Below are 17,680 nucleotides of genomic sequence, written 5' to 3' on the forward strand. Positions count from 1 at the left end.
TGCCCTTCTCTCGCCTCACACCCTAAGGAAGGCCCTTATTACCTCTCCCCTGGACTATTGTAATTCATTAATCTGGCTGCCTCTAGCCTTTCCTTTTTGCCACCCACTCTTTGAGTAACTGATATGCTAATATTTCTAAAGCATAGATCTGACCATGTCACCTCCCAGCTTAAGAAATTCCAGTGGCTTTCTATTATGTCTGTGAAAAATTATAAAATCCTTTTGTTATTTAAAGCTCTTTTCAAACTAGGTCTAGCTGACTTTTCCAGACTTGTTACACATTACTCACCTGTATACACTATGTTTTAGCCAAACTGACATACCTAGTATTCTTCATAGGTAACATCCATGCTTTTGTACTTTTGAAAATATCCTCCACACCCAGAGTACAGTTCTTATTTACGTCTGCCTGAGATTTCTTAGCTTCCATCAAAGTGGTGTTGTTCAGTCATTTAGTCATGTCAAACTCTTTGTGACTCCTTGGTCTATAACATGCCAATACTATTCATGAGTTTTTCTTGGCAAAGATACTGGAGTGGTATGGCATTTCCTTCTCCAGTGGATAAAGGCAAACAGTTTAAGTAACTGATCCAGGATCATACAGCTAGTAAATGTCTGTGGTCAGATTTGAACTTAGGTTTTACTGATTCCAGGCCCACTGTTTTATCCACTGAGCCACCTAGCTGTCCTTGAGCTAAACTCAAATGTGACCTTTGATACAAGTACTTTCCTGATTCCCTAAATTGTTAATACCTCTCAATTGCTTTATTTCTGTTTTGCATACATATTTTATACATATTTTTTGTCCCACCCACCAACCCAAGTGAAATATAAACTATTTACCTGCAGATAATATTTTTGTTTGTGTGAATTCTGTGTTGCCCATGTAAGATACGTATGTCCATATGAGTTATCTAAATGAAACTCATGAGAGACACTGATAAATATCTCTGAAATCTTGTTCAGTAAATCTTTTCTCAATTGTGAGGGCCACTGCAATTTCTGCTTTTTAGAGCTGGAGAAGGGGCCACAAGGATGGACATTATTCTCTAGTCTCTAGTCTGGAACACCGGACTAGGATTATGCCTAACCTTTCCTGCTTCTAGGAGAATATAGGTTGAAAACATATCCGTTTTCCTTTCCCTTATGGGGAAAGATTACCACAAGCTTAACTCCTTCCCACAAAACAATGGTTGTACATAAAACCATGACTGATAGTAAATGCAGCTAGGTAGTACAGTGGATATAGTCCCGGACTTGGAATCATGAATACTCATCTTCATAAATTCAAGTCTGGCCTCAAATATTTAGTAGTTATGTGACCCTGGGGAAGTCACTTTAATGCTGTCTGCCTCGGTTCCTCATCAGTAAAATGAACTGGAGAAATGGCTAATCACTCCAGCATCTTTGCCAAGAAAATCCCAAATGGGGTTATGAAGAGTCAGACATAGTAAAAAACAACTCAAAAACAAGATAGTGAATAAAAATAAACACATTTGTCCAACCAAATACCAAAGAGAAATCAGGGAAGTTCTCCTCAGATCAAAGTAAAATGAGATGTCAGTTTGACTGACAGAGGTCTAATCTCAACCAAGGGGACTAAAGCTCCCCAAAATGTCTAACAAGGAAAGCTGGAAAATAAGAAGGTATTGAGGAACCACCTTTTCTTCCATATCTGCAGATTCCAAAGTCTGTCTTCACATATCTGTAGACTGGATGTCATCTCTCAAAGAAAGAATGGCTCTCATCTCTAGAATTTTTACCTTTAGAATAAAATATAACCATTTACCACCTGTCTTTTCTACCTTACCATTCTTATATTTTTTCTGATACAGTAACACCAACCCACTTACTATTCATCACAATTTATATTCCATATTCTGACTTTTTGCTGTCTGTCACCCACACCTGGAATTTCCTCTTGCTTGATCTCCTCCTGGCTTCCTTCAATTCTAGCTCAAATGTTATCTTCTGAGGTCTTTTTATGGTCCCTTTTAATTATGGTGTCTTCTCTCTGAGATTATTGTACTTACACAATTGTTTGAATATTGTATCCCCCATCAGAATGCAAGCTACTTGAGGTGACTGGTTTGTGCCTTTTTTGTATTCCAAACAATTGGCTTAATGTCTGGTACATAGTAAACACTTAATAATTAGTGTTTGTTGAGTTGTAAGTGATCTGAAAAACATGCCAAGAAAAATAATCTAAAAATCATCAGACTGCCCAAAAGCCATGATAAAAAAATGAATCTGGATATCATGCTTCAAGAAATCATAGAATAAAACTGTCTATATCTCTTAGAACCAGGGGGCAAATATAAAAAGAATCAATTTTTCATCTCATGAAAGAAACCCCAAAATGAAACTTCTGGAACTTTATACCCAATAATACAGAACTTTCAAGTCAAAGAGAAAATACTGGGAGCAGATAGAAAGAATCCAAGTACTAGGAATCCACAGTCAAGATCACATAAGACCTACCACAATAAAGGAGAGGAGAGATATTCCAAAAATCCATGATTTTCAATGAAGAAGAACCTGCCCAGAAAATTGAGTATAATTATAAAAGGAGAGAAATTGACTTTTAAATGAAATAGAGGAATCCCAAATATTCCTGATAAAAAGACCAGTAGATACTTTGAATTGCTAATACAGGAATCAAGATAATCACAGAAAGGTAAATACATTTGAACAGTGGGAAGAATCTATATAATGATGAAGTGTTCAATGGCAAGTATGCCATTGGAACTCTAATTTCTTCTAGTCTTATATGGAATAAATCAGACTGAGGGCCTAGGAATGGTGTTGTTATTTTTTGGTGATATTAAGTCATAAAATGAAAAGCAAAGAAAAAAGGAATATTCTACTAGGGAACAGAGCGGAAAGAAGAATTATTTTAAAATTAACATAATTGGAGTGCATAAGAACAAATATGAAGAAAGGAATGGGGAAAGAGTTTAAATTGGGCCCTTATTTTCCTCTGAACTGGGCAAAGAAGGGTTGAATTATATAAATCATATGCAAAAAAAAGTTTTGTATAGAAATACATAAACTCAATATGGAATTAGGTGGGGATAGTAGGACAATAGAGGATGATTAAGACAGAGGGTAGTTAAGGGAGGTATTAGTCATAGACAAAACAAATATGTATTGAGTGAAAGATGTTTATAAAGGATAGCCTTGTTTTATATATATATGTATATATACACATACATATATATATTTATATTGAAGGGCAGCATATGCAAAATAAGTCATTTTTTATAATTCTGAAGATAAGAAAAATGAAATAAATTTTAAAATGATAACTAATTCAACAAGGTTCCAATTCTAGCTTCATATTTAAAATTAAGAAGCAGTTAGGTTGGTGTAGTGGATAGAACAATGGTTTTAGTCAGGAAGATTTCATTTTAAATATGGCCGCATAATAGCTGTGTGACCCTAGGCAAGTAACTTAAGATCAGCCTGCCTCAGTTTCCTCACCTGTAAAATATAGATAATAATAACATCTACCTACCAGAATTGTTATGAGGACAAAATGAGATAATATTAGTAAAATATTTTGAAAACCTTAAGGTGCTATATAAGTGCCCATCATCATCACCACCACCATCATCACCATCACCACCATCATTATCATCTCCATTAGTAGGAGTGGTAGTAGTAGTTGTTTTTGTAGTAAAATTTTATCACATAGTAAGAATTCCTTAGCTCATATTATCTTGTCTTTATTTAACATGATTCACAGAGGAATCCTCAATTACCAAAGTAATGAGTATGTAAACCACTCTAGTATCTAAAATTTTAGCACACAACTTTAAACTATTCCCTGAATAGACTTCATTTCCTACTTTGGATTGATTAGAAGAACAATGGGAGTGTTATTGGTTGTTAAAAGCCTCTGTGGTTATGCTCAGAGTATTAGCTGATGGCAGATTTCCTCGATAGATGTAAGACAATCTGGTAATCAAATTGGAAGAAATAATTTTCAAGTAAGTCAGAGTTAACTAAGTGCATCTGGAAGGAAATTACAGCATCCCTGAAGACAAATAAACATTATGCCCTGAGACACAAAGAAGTTATTCTCTTAAGGCAACAGAACTAAAGTAAAAATTTTCTTTGTGACTGCTAAGACATATCTCCTTGATAACTTTGTGATAGAAATACTTGTATTTGCCTGTTTCTTTCACCTCTTTCTCCATACTTTATCACTTAATGGTCTTCTTTACATAGATAGATAGATAGATAGATAGATAGATAGATAGATAGATAGATAGATAGATAGATAGATGATAGATAAATATAGATATACGCACATATGATAAAATTTTGTTAATTTGTACAGATACATTAAAGAAGTTTTTAAAATTTTCTCCTCAAATCTAAGGATTGTCTTTTTTGATAGTTACATTGTGGTTTTTATCTATGTTGTTTGGTTTTTAAATGGTTTTTAGGAATACTCTTAGGTGTACACAATTATATTACCCTTGGTACAAGATTTTGTCTCTCCTCCAAGCTATCGGAAGTGTGCTCATGTGGCACCTATCCATTTTTCCTCTTTGCTCTGGTGTCAATTTTGGTAACACCAAATTTAAGTCAGCTTGGGGGAGGAGAAAATATCTCCGTGTATCTTTTCTTTCTTAACCTTTTTTTTTTTTTTGACAATCTGATGGCTCCATTTGTTGTTCCCAACTCCCCCTCACCTCAACCTGGCCAATCGGGGAGGCTGCCCCAGCGGAGGACAGGGAGGGAGAACCCCCAATGGAGAAAAGATTGGGAATAGAAAAGGGAGACAGGAGGACTGGGAGCAGGGAGGGGTTAAGAGAACTAAAATCAAATGCTAAATGAGAGAGATGGGGCTGCTGTTCCTGCCTCCCCACCTTGGATCAGGGAGGAGAGGAGCTCTCTCCCCCTTCCCTCATGGGGCCCCAGATAATGGGGGTGTGTGGGGGGGTCTGTCTTGGTCTCTGTCTGTCTGTCTCTCACTATCTGTCTTTTGGGCCCAGGGAGGGAAATGGGGTGGAGGGGGGGCCAAGCACCGGATGATGTGCCGTGGCTCATCCCTCATGCCCACACGCCCGACTCCCCTCTCTGACTATGGGGGAATGGAGAAAGAGGCCGCGTGTCACTCTCTCACCTCTGCGGCCCCCCTTAACCCTTTCTTTTATCAAGCAACAAATCCATACTCTTTAAAGAATGAAAGGACCCAAATGAAACTATACACACCAGAAGCCTTATATACAGTTGTAAATAAATATAAAGTATGGATTGATGTCAAAACCAGCCATATACTGTCAATACACATTTACTTATCTGTCTATTATGTGTCCCTCTGGCCACCATATCAACAGTAGCCTTGTTGTCCAGACCAAAAATGATGAACTGAAAGAATTAACCCTTTCATCCCCAGAAATTCTTATTCTGGCACACTACTGTCCTGATTATTAGCTGTCTCTGTCACCCACTACATCAATTTGCTGAGGCCATGGCACACTTCACACTCCTGCCATCATTTGGCCAGCAACCATATACATGTACATATATGTGTGTATGTATATGTGTACATATGTATGTATATGTGCACATATGTATGTATATGTGCACATATGTGTGCATGTACATGTATGTGTGTATATATGTATATGTGTGTGTGTATATATATATGTATATATATGTGTGTATATATATATATATATATATATATATATATACACCCATATCCCCTTCAGTTCTTGAACCTTCAATCCTGCAAATATTTTTGTCAGTGTCGCCCCTGTAATGCTACTCACTAGCCAAACCAAAATAACCTTCTCTGGACACAATTCTCCTATAGGCATTGTCTACTCCTATTGGAGTATAAGCTTCTTGAAGACAGAAACGGTCTTCACTTTTCAATTTATATTGCCAGCAGTCAACACAGTGCTTGGCACATTATGGCTCAGTTATAAGCACTTTATTTGTAAGAAATGCCCTTTTCATTCATTCATTCATTCATTCATTTACAGGGTAGGAAGAAAATCAACATGTTTAAGATATCTTTTTTTTTCTGGTAAGGGACATGGAAAGTACACAGACATGGTGCTACATGGGTGGTACTGAGTATTATCGAAGTTTTTACCCCCTATTATCACATCTTGCATCATTGCTTGCCCTACTAAGCAGTTAACTCAAAATTGACTGGATAACTATATATTTAGAGACATTTATTTATATATGCTGAATCAATAGAGCTCTGGTGAATGAGAAAAAAGAAAAAAAAAACAAAAACAACTTATTCTATATTTGAACCAAGGGGAGGAGGAGTAGAGTATTTATACTTAAATGATAATTTGTCCATTTTGTAGGTCACCACAGCCAATATTTTCAGAATGAGGTTATTTGCATTAAGCTAGATCATGACAGACACAAAATCTATTGTTGGCTTGTGTTCTAAAGTTTTCTAGCTTGGTGTAGAACTTGCTGGAGCCTATGCTTTGGTACTAAATCCTTTGTCAAAGAACAACCTCCTCCCTAGCCAATTCCAACAATTCATTTTGTCATTCCTATCCATTTCAACCCTACTTCTGATGTCCTATTGTCCTACTCCAAATAGGCTTGCCTTTTTGAAGTTCTGCTCTTTAATGAACATTCTTTCACTTTAAACTTGCATACCCTGACACTTACTGAGATTTGAATCCTGCCAGATGACACTGTATCTTCAGGTTTCTGTGTTGGCTGCACTACTTCCTGTACCTTTTAATTCACTGCTCCCAGCTGGAAAGTCAAAATATCCTTTTCTTTTTTTTCTGCTTCCAGGTTCTCCCTCCATCACTTAGGAATCTCTATTCCTTATCCAGATCTTAATGGTTATTATCTATCAAACCTCAAGACATCCTTTCTCCTTTAATTAATGAGTTCAGTGTTTGGTTTACGGTGTCTCATTCCTCCTCAACTCTTGGGGAGTTCAAGTACTAGGGGACTTCAACATAAACACATTGATATTTTCTCAAATGCTCTAATTCCCAAGTTTCTGAATCTATTCAGCTCCCATGACCTACTCTTCTCTGCTTCAACTACCCATATGAATGATTATACCTTTGATATTGCCACCCACAAGTGTCCCATGTCCATAACTCCAAAACTCCTGAATCTGATCATACATGTTTAAATCACTCAATTTCTCTGTGCTTTAATATCCCTAAGTTTGTACTTCATTTTCATCATAACTTCCAATCTCAGCACTCATTAATACATCCCAGAGCCACTACCCCTTCTTTAGCTATACTTTCTTCCCTTCCTAATCTTAACTCCTGCTGAACCAGTTTGTTATTCCACTATCCTCCTAAATCTCTTGCCTTCTTGTCCTATCACTGATCTCCTTGTCACAGTTTAACTCAGGTTTACTCCCACCATCTCCTTCCTCTGCTCCTACCCGTGTTGCTGAGTGGACCATCATACCAAACATCCTTGATAAAAGTCAGGGTGATGGTTTGTTGGAAAGCAGTTATGATTAAAAACAAAATATATTAATAAAGAAATAAAAATGCTAGGATGGTTCTGCTTTCCTTATAATAAAAGAAATTGATAGTTAGTTTGATCACATACCTCAATTTAAAATCATTTTATGAAGATATTTGATTATCTTTTCTTTTAGAACTCATGATGAGCATAATAACCATAAAAATAAATATCAATATATATACTAACATCTGCTGGAGAAGATGAAAAGGTGGTGTTAATCTACAAAGAACTTGAGAGTATCCTCCAAACCAAAAAAATACTACAGACTTCAATGTGAAAGTTGCTATGGGAGCTTACCATGACAAGAATCATGGAAAATAGGGATTTGGGGTAAAGAAATTAAAGGCTTCTTAATAGACACATATATCTAATTAATCATGAATTTTGTCTTCAAGAAGCATCAAATAACTTTAGAAAAATTGAGAAAACTATAAGCAGCAATAGTTGCTAATGTGACAAAGGATTATTTGTAGTTTTCTCAGTCAGACTGTGGAGTAGAAATATTGATGGTCAAGATCAATATCAAATTATAAATAAAGAAAAATAATAGTACAAACATTTATAAGAGCTCTAAACAAGCTTCAAATAAGTCAATAATACCTAAAAGTAAGGTAATAAAAACAATCTCATTCGTAAATAACTGGATGAGGATGATGTGAAATTATAATTGTTATTGCCTCCAAAAATTAGTAAGGATATATCTACAGAAAGCTTTGTATGAAACCCAAACTAAGCATAATAACTCTAACAGCATTCAAAGATTGTATTAGCAGGGTAACAAATAGACCCTAAAATGGAAAAGATTTTTTAGTTTGTCTCTAAATGATTTATTGATGTCAATGATGGTAAACTCTAACAACTCAATCCTCAAAATGGTAGAAAATATAAATGGTTCTTACAAAAATGGAATCTGGAGGAACAGCTAGATCAGAACAAGAATCAATAGAAAAGGCTAACACACCAGCCCTGGCTTCAGGAGGCCCTGAGTTCAAATCCACCCTCAGAAACTTGACACTAAATAGCTTTGTGACCCTGGGCAAGTCACTTAAACCTCAATGACCTGAAAAATAAACATCAATTGAAAAAATCTACATATAAAAATACTATTTATAATTTGCACAGGAACATTAAAAACTATTTCACAAGATATTTCAGAGATATTGATATTAATCGAATGGAGAAAAATCATAGATAAAATTATTACTTAAAAAAATAAAGGGACATTAAAAACTGCTTTATTTTATTTATAAAATCTTCACATAGATTGTCTGCACACCTATCTTTTGATGAAAATTTGAGAAGAACATGGGAAAGTTTTTTCAAACTATTTTCTAGAGCAAATCATACTTTCACAATAACAGTTGACTATAAGGTACAGAAGTCCCATTATTTATTGTTTGTTAATTAAAAAAATTACATTGTAAAGCAAAAGCTTGCCTTTAAGGCTTTTCTCTAGAATGGAGTCTCTCAAGTATGGAAGAGACAGTGGACAGAATGACAGATTTTGAGTTGGAATATCTGGTTTCAGTACCAGCCCTGATCCTGTGACCTTGAGCAAGTTACTTAATTCTTCTTGACCTCACATTCCTAGTCTATAAAATGAAATTGAATTATATATGTTCTGAGGTCTCTTCCAACTCTAATTCTATAGTCCTATAACCATAGCTTAAATCCTAAAGGATCCCTTCATCTTGTCCTGGAATTTCAACTCCTATCTCAGGGGGTAAAATTCTCTCTTCAATAGTTATTTGATTTAAATGTCAAGTGAGGCATATAGCAGAGTGATATATGAATTCCAAAAATGTTTGCCACTGTCATGAAGGATGATCTGTGCAGGATCCAAATGGAAGAGGGGTTCCCTAGAGATGACAAGTTCCTGCAGATGCAGATGCAGGGTTTTTGTTTGTTTGTTTTGATAAATGATATAGTGTTTATTTCATCAAGTCTGTAAATATTACATGGCCTTCTCAATTAGATAAGTGATTATTCAGAAGAAATAGGCCTAAGAATCATCAGAGGAAAAAAACAAATGGATGAAAAATATTTATTTTCCATATTGTTTAATTCAGTTGTACAGTGAGTCCCTCAATAGAACATGTCTGGAACATGAAGGATGATGCTCTCATGCTTTCCCAGTCACCAACAGAGTGAAGTAGGACTGTTTGATTGCTCCCATTATCCCATGATGTTTTCTTGGATGTTGTTGGATGTTTTCAACAAGGATGAAAACAGCATCGAGAGCAGCTTCCACACCAATGGTAAACCATTTAACAAAGAGGCTACAATCCAAGACCAAATTAGAGGGGGAGTGAGTGTGCCAACTTTTTGTGAGTAGATGATTGTGCACTCAATGTAGCCTTTAAAGCCAAGGTTCAACAGAATATGGATTGATTCACATAAATTCACAATGTATCTCTCACTATCAACCTGATCCTCCTTTATAACAATGAAAAATATTTATGACAAAATATGTACTTTCTACCAACAGGAGTGAAGGCTTTTTGTTGTTGCTGCTGTTGTGATTATTGGATTATTGCTGTTGTATGTTCCCTAGGACCAAACTAGGTTATTATTACTCATTTGGATTGACTTTCCTTTTAGTGCCCCCCTTTACATTATTATAATCGTTATGTATCTTATCCTTTTAACTCTCCTTTCTTCAATCTGAATCCTTTCATTCAAGTTTTACCATACTTACCTGAATTCTTCATTTGTCATTTTTACAGTTAAATAATAAACCATTACATCAAACAACACATGCTTTGTCATTCCCCAATCAAAGGTGCCCAGTCCATTATCAGTTTTTTTATACCACAAAACAATTTTACTGTGAATCTTTTGTTAGATATAAATACTAGCTATCTTGACTACCACCACCACCATCACCATTATTCAATGGCACTTACAGTTTTAAAATTAGGCTTTCCAATTGTTGAGTATGAGGTAAAATAGCAAAATATTTTTTAATGTGCATTTCTCTTACTATCACATATACATATATATGTGTATATATAAGAGAATATATATGTATATATGTGTATATATTAGAGGAAAATAGGGGATTCATTTATATATAAATCACATATATAATATATTCTGTATGTGTGTATGTATAAACATATAATTTTATTTTTAGCTATTATGTCTATGTCTACTTGGACTTTATTGTGTTCCATTCTAACTACCCTTTTTTTGTCTGTGTGCTCCTCCTACACTGCTTAAAGTGACAAGAATTTGGCTGCATCTAGGGAGTAAGAAGAAGACTGAAAGCAGAAGTAATGAGATGTGGCAGCAAGGGATGGGGGAGGTGCTATGGACAAAGTAATTAGACTTAGAAGGTCAACATGACCTTTTCTTTCCTAAGGCCAACCACTGACTCTTGTCCTTCTTCTTTACAAATGCTAAGCTAACCCTGGCAAGAAGCAGTTAGAGGACTTTAGTCAGTGGTAAAACAATGAACAGAAAAGTGTTAGCTGAAGAAGTTTCATTTTCATGCTGGTCTGAATGTTCCTGCCCCTTCCCATCCTGATTCCTCACATAGCCTTATTAGATGGCATGAGTTGATTATTAATTGGAATCCACATCACACTGTCAACACTCTTAAATTAGGACTATTTTCCAGGATGATTTTAAAAAATATTTACAATTTTATTTTCCAAATTACATGTAAATTACATTTTTTCTTTTTTGTTTAGGGCAATTAGGGTTAAGTGACTTGCCTGGGGTCACACAGATAGTAAGTGTCAAGTTTCTGAGGCCTGATTTGAATTCAGGTCCTCTTGAATCCAAGGCCACTGCTTTATCCACTGTGCCACCTAGCTGCAAAAACACAATTTTTTGCATCAATTAAAAAAAACAAACAAGTTTGCATTCCAAATTCTCTTCCTTCCTCCCTCCCCATGGCCCCACACCCCCAAGAACTCAAGCAATTCAATATAAGTGATACATGAGCAGTCATGCAAAACATTTCCATATTAGCCAGGTTGTGAAAGAAAACAAACAAAAATAAAACTTCAGATAAAGGAAATAACAAAAAAATTATGCTTCAATCTGTATTCAAATACCATTAGTTCTCTCTATATAGATGGATTGCATTTTTCATAAGACCTTCAGAGTTGTCTTGGATCATTGCATTGCTGAAAATAACTGAGTCATTCATAACAGATCATCTCACAATATTGCAGTTATTTTGTATACAGTACATTTCACTTTGCATCAGCTCATGTCCCCATGGCCTCTCTCTCTGGATGGCAATAAACAAAGTGTATTTGCAATCCAAGTAGGTCCAACCTCAAACAGATAGTTATGCTGATGATAATTAAGGCAAGGTACAAATATTTTTCAGGTTAACATCAAGATAAACAGGTATAGGAGTGGACTAATAATTTTATAAATAATAATTATTTATAATATTGGTATTTTGCTCCCATCAAGCTTATTCATTGTCTTTCTACCAGCTTTTGTCTCTTTTATTTAATTCATTGCTTCTAACCTTGACTCAGGTTCATTTGTAACACACCACATATCTTTCATACTACATAAACATGAATTTTGACAAAATAAAACAATGACATTGTGAGATTTTACTTTGAAATTGATAGTTCTTTTTGAGTAGAGTGTCCTTTCCTCTGTCATTTCTATTTATTAGTTAAATAGATGCTGGGTTACTGTTTTTCTTTTTCTTTTTAATTTTTTCTGACTCTTGCTTACCTAGTCTTTTCCTCTAGATTACTTTTATATTTTTATCATCATTACCAGTGCCAAAGAGGAATTTATGATTATTTTATTTTTCAAATAATGCATTTTTTCAATTACATCTAAAATATTTTAACATTCATTAAAAAATATGAGCTCCAAATCTCCTCCCTCCTTCCACCTTCATTGAGAAGTCAAGCAATTTGTTATAGGTTATACACGTGTAGTCATGCAAAACATATTTCCCTATTAGTCATATTATGAAAGAAAACAGACAAAAAGAAAGAGAGAAAAAGAGAGAAGGAAGGAAGAAGAAAGAAAGGAAGGAAGAAAGAAAGAAAGAAAAAGAAAAAAGAAAGATTTTTAAGAGTATGCTTTGATCTGCATTCAGACTCCATCAGTTTTTCGTTTTTTGTTTTTCCTGGAGAAGGGTAATACTTTTTCATCATGAGTCCTTCAGAATCATCTTAGATAATTGTATTGCCAAAAATCGTTGTCATTGACAGTTGATCATCTTACAATATTACTGTTACTTTGTGCAATGTTTTTCTGGTTCCTGTCACTTCACTTTGTATCAGATCATGTAAGTCTTTTCAGGTATTTCTGAGAGCATCCTGCCCATCATTTCTTATAGCACAATAGCATTCTATCGCAATATAAATACTTTTGAAACAAATCCTTGATTTCATTGTTGTAGGGAATTCCTAATTGGGGATATTGTCCAGAAGTTCAGATAGGCAGTCTTTGAGCACCTTATAGAGTCCTAGAGAATTGCCTCATATCCTAAAGCCAATATGTGTGAGAAGTAGGACTTGAACTCCTTTATTCCTGTTTTCAAGATCAGCTCTTTTTGTATAACGATAGGCATATTGTTCCATTATGTAGCTTTTAAACATAATATAGATTCCTCCATTTCTATTATATTTATCTATTTTTATTAACACACCTACTTTTTAAAATTCTGCTATTATCAATTTTATAACAATTCATTGAAATACTCTGTGTATTTTAAACATTTCAAATGTCTAAAATACACAGTAAATTGTTTTGTTTTGCTTCCCAGTCCTTTTGTTCATTCTTCACCATATTATGTTCACAATAATTGCTCACCATATTATGAATTAATTCATCCTATTCATATTCATAATTATGATTGTTTTTTTTACTCACATTTTGGTAAAAGCTATTTCTTCTCACTCCATGTTCTTTAGAAGAAAACAAAAGAGAAAAGATTCATCTTATCCCAGTATTATTTTCTCTTCCTTTTTCCCAATCCAAATCCAAATATCACTGCCTTAGCATTGTTTTTGTCCTTCCTTCCTTCCTTCCTTTCTGTTTTCTCCATTCTCATAATTATTCCACAGTAGATAGTATCTTTACAATCGTACAATTGGCTTAAAGGTGTAATGAATGCAAGATCTTGTGTTTCTTATTTGTTAACTACATAAAACAAATTTATTCAGCAGCACAAAACATCACCTTCATGTTTTACTCCCTATGAGGTATCTCCCATACATACAGCACTATCGTTCAAGGTTCATTGACAGATTTAAAACTAAGATAACTTTGTAAATTATCCTCTGATCATAAATATAAGGAAAGCCATAAAATAGGAAGATCCACTTGCTAAAATTGTTTTCTACTATGATGAAAATCCAAATAAGCAAATTCCCTATGGATAGCAATGTCATCAAGATTCTCTTATTTGTGGAACAAATACTTTTTGTACTAAGTATGAGAACACTGAAAAGACTCTTTGATGAGATCTATAATTAATTTTTAAAATTTGATCTAAACAACTTCACAGGGATTTTAAAAAATGGATGAAAAAGGCCATTGCTGAGAATATGTCTATGCATGTATGGGGTATGTGTGCATGCTTGTGTGTGTATGTATACTTATTCACAATTCATAGAGATATAAATGTATGATATATATATATATATATGTATGTATAAATTATAGTTTGTCCATACAGACAAACATATCATTGTCTATTTTCATATGTATATAAATTATTATGTGTATGGGTGTGTGCTTTTTGCTGGGACACACAGTATAAACATACCAAGATATATTGTACATTTTAATATAGATGCATGCATATACATAGGTATATGATTATGTATATGCATATATTAATCTATCTGTCTTGTATCTGTATATGTGTATGTATGTGTGACCTAAGGATAAGTTCTATAATTTGTTCATTTGACTTCATGTCATAATCTAGCAGTAAATAGGAGTTCAGAAAGATAGATAAACCCTTAGGGATGCATGATGGAGGGAACCTCATGAGAATAATGCTTAATTGGCAACAACTCCTATCCTTAGATTTCCCCTTCCTGCTGACCACAATTGTTTAAGGACAAATCACTGAACCCTAGCAGGCCAGTAGGGAATGCTCTTTCCCACTGGCTTACTTTGAATACAAGGCTTCCCAGGCAAACCTATATCTTGGAAGGGCCTTCCTCTTCTTCACGTCTTCATTCCTTTTGTTCAAGGCTTCTCAGACGTGGTGGCTTCCTGAAATCATTCATGTTACCTTACTCTGATATCCTAATAATACAGATGCATTCCTAGATGGAGACAAGGGGAGCCAGGGCAAAAGAAGATATGTACCACTCTATCCTTTTGCATATTCTTGCTGTATTAGGACAAGTATATATTTACCTTTGTTAAATGTTCATTTACTGCTGTATGTCTCATTTCATCCCAACATTGATCTTAAACTAAGAGAGCTTTGGTGTTAGTCAGGCCACCAACAACTGTGCTTATTTAAGACCTATTTGTGGGCCAAATCTTAGTTTGAGAAGTAGGGAAATGGTTCAGGTTTTCTTTCAGTGTGAGCTTCCTTTATTCTTCTGAAAGTGGTATATATGTATGAGGGGAGGCAAAATATATGAGGAGCTACATAGGACATTTGAGAACGATTGTTACTCTTTCAGAAGTATAACTGAGTTAGAATCATAGAATGCTAAATGTGTTATATATGAAAGGCATTTTAAAGATTATGCATTTAAAACCAAGTTCTTTTTTTTTCAATGAAGAAACTGATGTTAGAGCTAAAATAACATGGTAAATGATAGCAATGGAACTACATCCCAGATATTCTGAATCCAACTAGTGTTCTTTCCATTGAGCCATGAAGTTATATACACTGGAATTGAATGGCTTCAGAATAAACTCTTGGTCTCAAGCTTTAAGTGGAATTCATCTCTTTACCACACATGCTGAGAATGAACTGGAATTCATTCTGCTGTATTATGTAGAATCACCCTTCCTGTTTGCTTTTCCTTTTGTGTGGCATGTAGAGCTTTGGGTGATTAGACACAATTAATACAAGGAGGATTGGATGATCCATAATATTTCAGTAACAGATTTTATAAAATTATAGATGTATATATTGTGCATTTTCTTTGCTTAAGAACTCATAGAAACTTTCATTTAAACAGACTATCAAATTCAAAGAGCTATGCATTATAAAATAGACAATTCTCCCAGGAAATCAAGCCATTCTCATTGAGAAGCCATGCATTTTCTTAACAAAATTGTAAATGGAATATTTGTGCCTTCCTGAGCAACAATCAGGGCACATAAATTATTTAAACACTGTCACCTTGACTTTTACAGCTAAATAAACTGGATACTCATGCTCTCTTTAGCATTGATGTCTTAGATTTATCTTCTCCCTATCCCTAAGAAAGTGAGCAGTGGTTTTTTTTAGTCTTTTTTAATTTGGGATATGAATTGAAGGACCTCTCCTTGTATTATTCATTAAAAGTAAACATAAAATTCAGTGGAAAGGAAGGAAGGAAGGGCCTGGAAGTTCTTCATTCTGAATTCTCCTTTGTAAAAGGTTATATATTGTCTGGGTTTACAAAATTTACAAATCTGCCTGTCAGAAATGTAATTGTGTAACTTTTAACTCTCAAATGATTTTATAGTGTTTGCATTAAACATATATATATACTACTGAATTGACAGCATGATTGTTTTTCTCATTTTGTATTATAAGTTATAGACATTCTGTCAGAACACACTGGGATCAGTGGACCTGGCCCTGGACTTCCTGTCTGAGCTTGCTGGGATCATTAGGCTTTCTGGTGCCTGTCCTGTGGGTGTCCCTCCAGCTGGCAACCTGCCCTCTAGGCCTTATGGGAGGAGCTCAAAAAGGTTTTAAAAATCAATTGAGAGGGGCAGCTAGATGGCACAGTGGATCGAGCACCAGCACTGGAGTCAGGAGTACCTGAGTTCAAATTCGGCCTCAAACACTTAACACTTACTAGCTGTGTGACCCTGGGAAAGTCACTTAACCCCAATTGCCTCACTAAAAAAAATCAATTGAGAGAAATGAAAGCAACACAAGAAAATTATGAAAAAAGAATCAGCAGCTTGGAAAAGGAAGCACAAAGACTGACTGAAGAAAACAATGCCTTAAAAAATTCATTTGGCCAAATGTAAATAAGGTGCATAATCTCATTGAAGAAAACAATGCCTTAAAAATTAAAATTGGACAGTTGGAAGATAAGGAATCCATGAGACACCAGGAATCAGTCAAGCAGAATCAAAAAAATGAAAAAATAGAAGAAAATGTGAAATACCTCATTGGAAAGACAACTAATATGGAAAACATATCCAGGAAAGACAATGTGAGGATCATTGGATTGCCTGAAAGCCATGATCAGAAAAAGAGTCTAGACACCATATTCCAGGAAATTATTAAGGAGAACTGCCCTTATATTATAGAATCAGAGGATAAAAATCATCATTGAAAGAATCCACCAATAACCTCCTGAAAGAGACCCCAAAAGGAAAACTCCAAGGAATATTGTAGTCAAATTCCAGAATTATCAGGTGAAGGAGAAAATACTCCAAACAGCCGGAAAGAAGCAATTTCAATATCATGGAGCCACAGTCAGGATTGCTCAGGACCTAGGAGCTTCAACATAAAAGGATAGCAATGCTTGGAATATGATATTCTTGAAGGCAAAGGAGCTTGGACTGCAGCCAAGAATCTATTACCCAGCAAAACTGAGCATTCTCTTTCAGGGAAAAAGATGGACATTCAATGACACTGGGGACTTTCAAGGTTTCCTGAGGAAAAGACCAGAATAGAAAATTTGATCTTAACATATAAGACTCAAGAGAAGTTTAAAAAGGGAAACAGGGAAAAAAGTTATTCAATTAGGTTAAACTGTTTATATCCCTACACAGGAAGATAATACTTATAACTCTTGAGAATTGTAAATGTATTTGGGCAGACAGAGGGATTATACATAGAGGGTATAAATATAAATTGTCTTTGATGTGATGACATAAAGGAAATTAAGGGGTTAAAAAGGGAGCTTATAGGAAGAAGAGGAAAGGGGAGATGGGACGGAGTGAATTACATCATATGAAGAGGTTAAAAAAAGACCTATTACAACAGAGGGAAAGAAGGGAGTGGTGAACATTGTTTCAACTCTACTCTCATTAGATTTGA

Source organism: Dromiciops gliroides, chromosome 1, assembly GCF_019393635.1.
Source record: "Dromiciops gliroides isolate mDroGli1 chromosome 1, mDroGli1.pri, whole genome shotgun sequence".
NCBI lineage: Eukaryota > Metazoa > Chordata > Mammalia > Microbiotheria > Microbiotheriidae > Dromiciops > Dromiciops gliroides.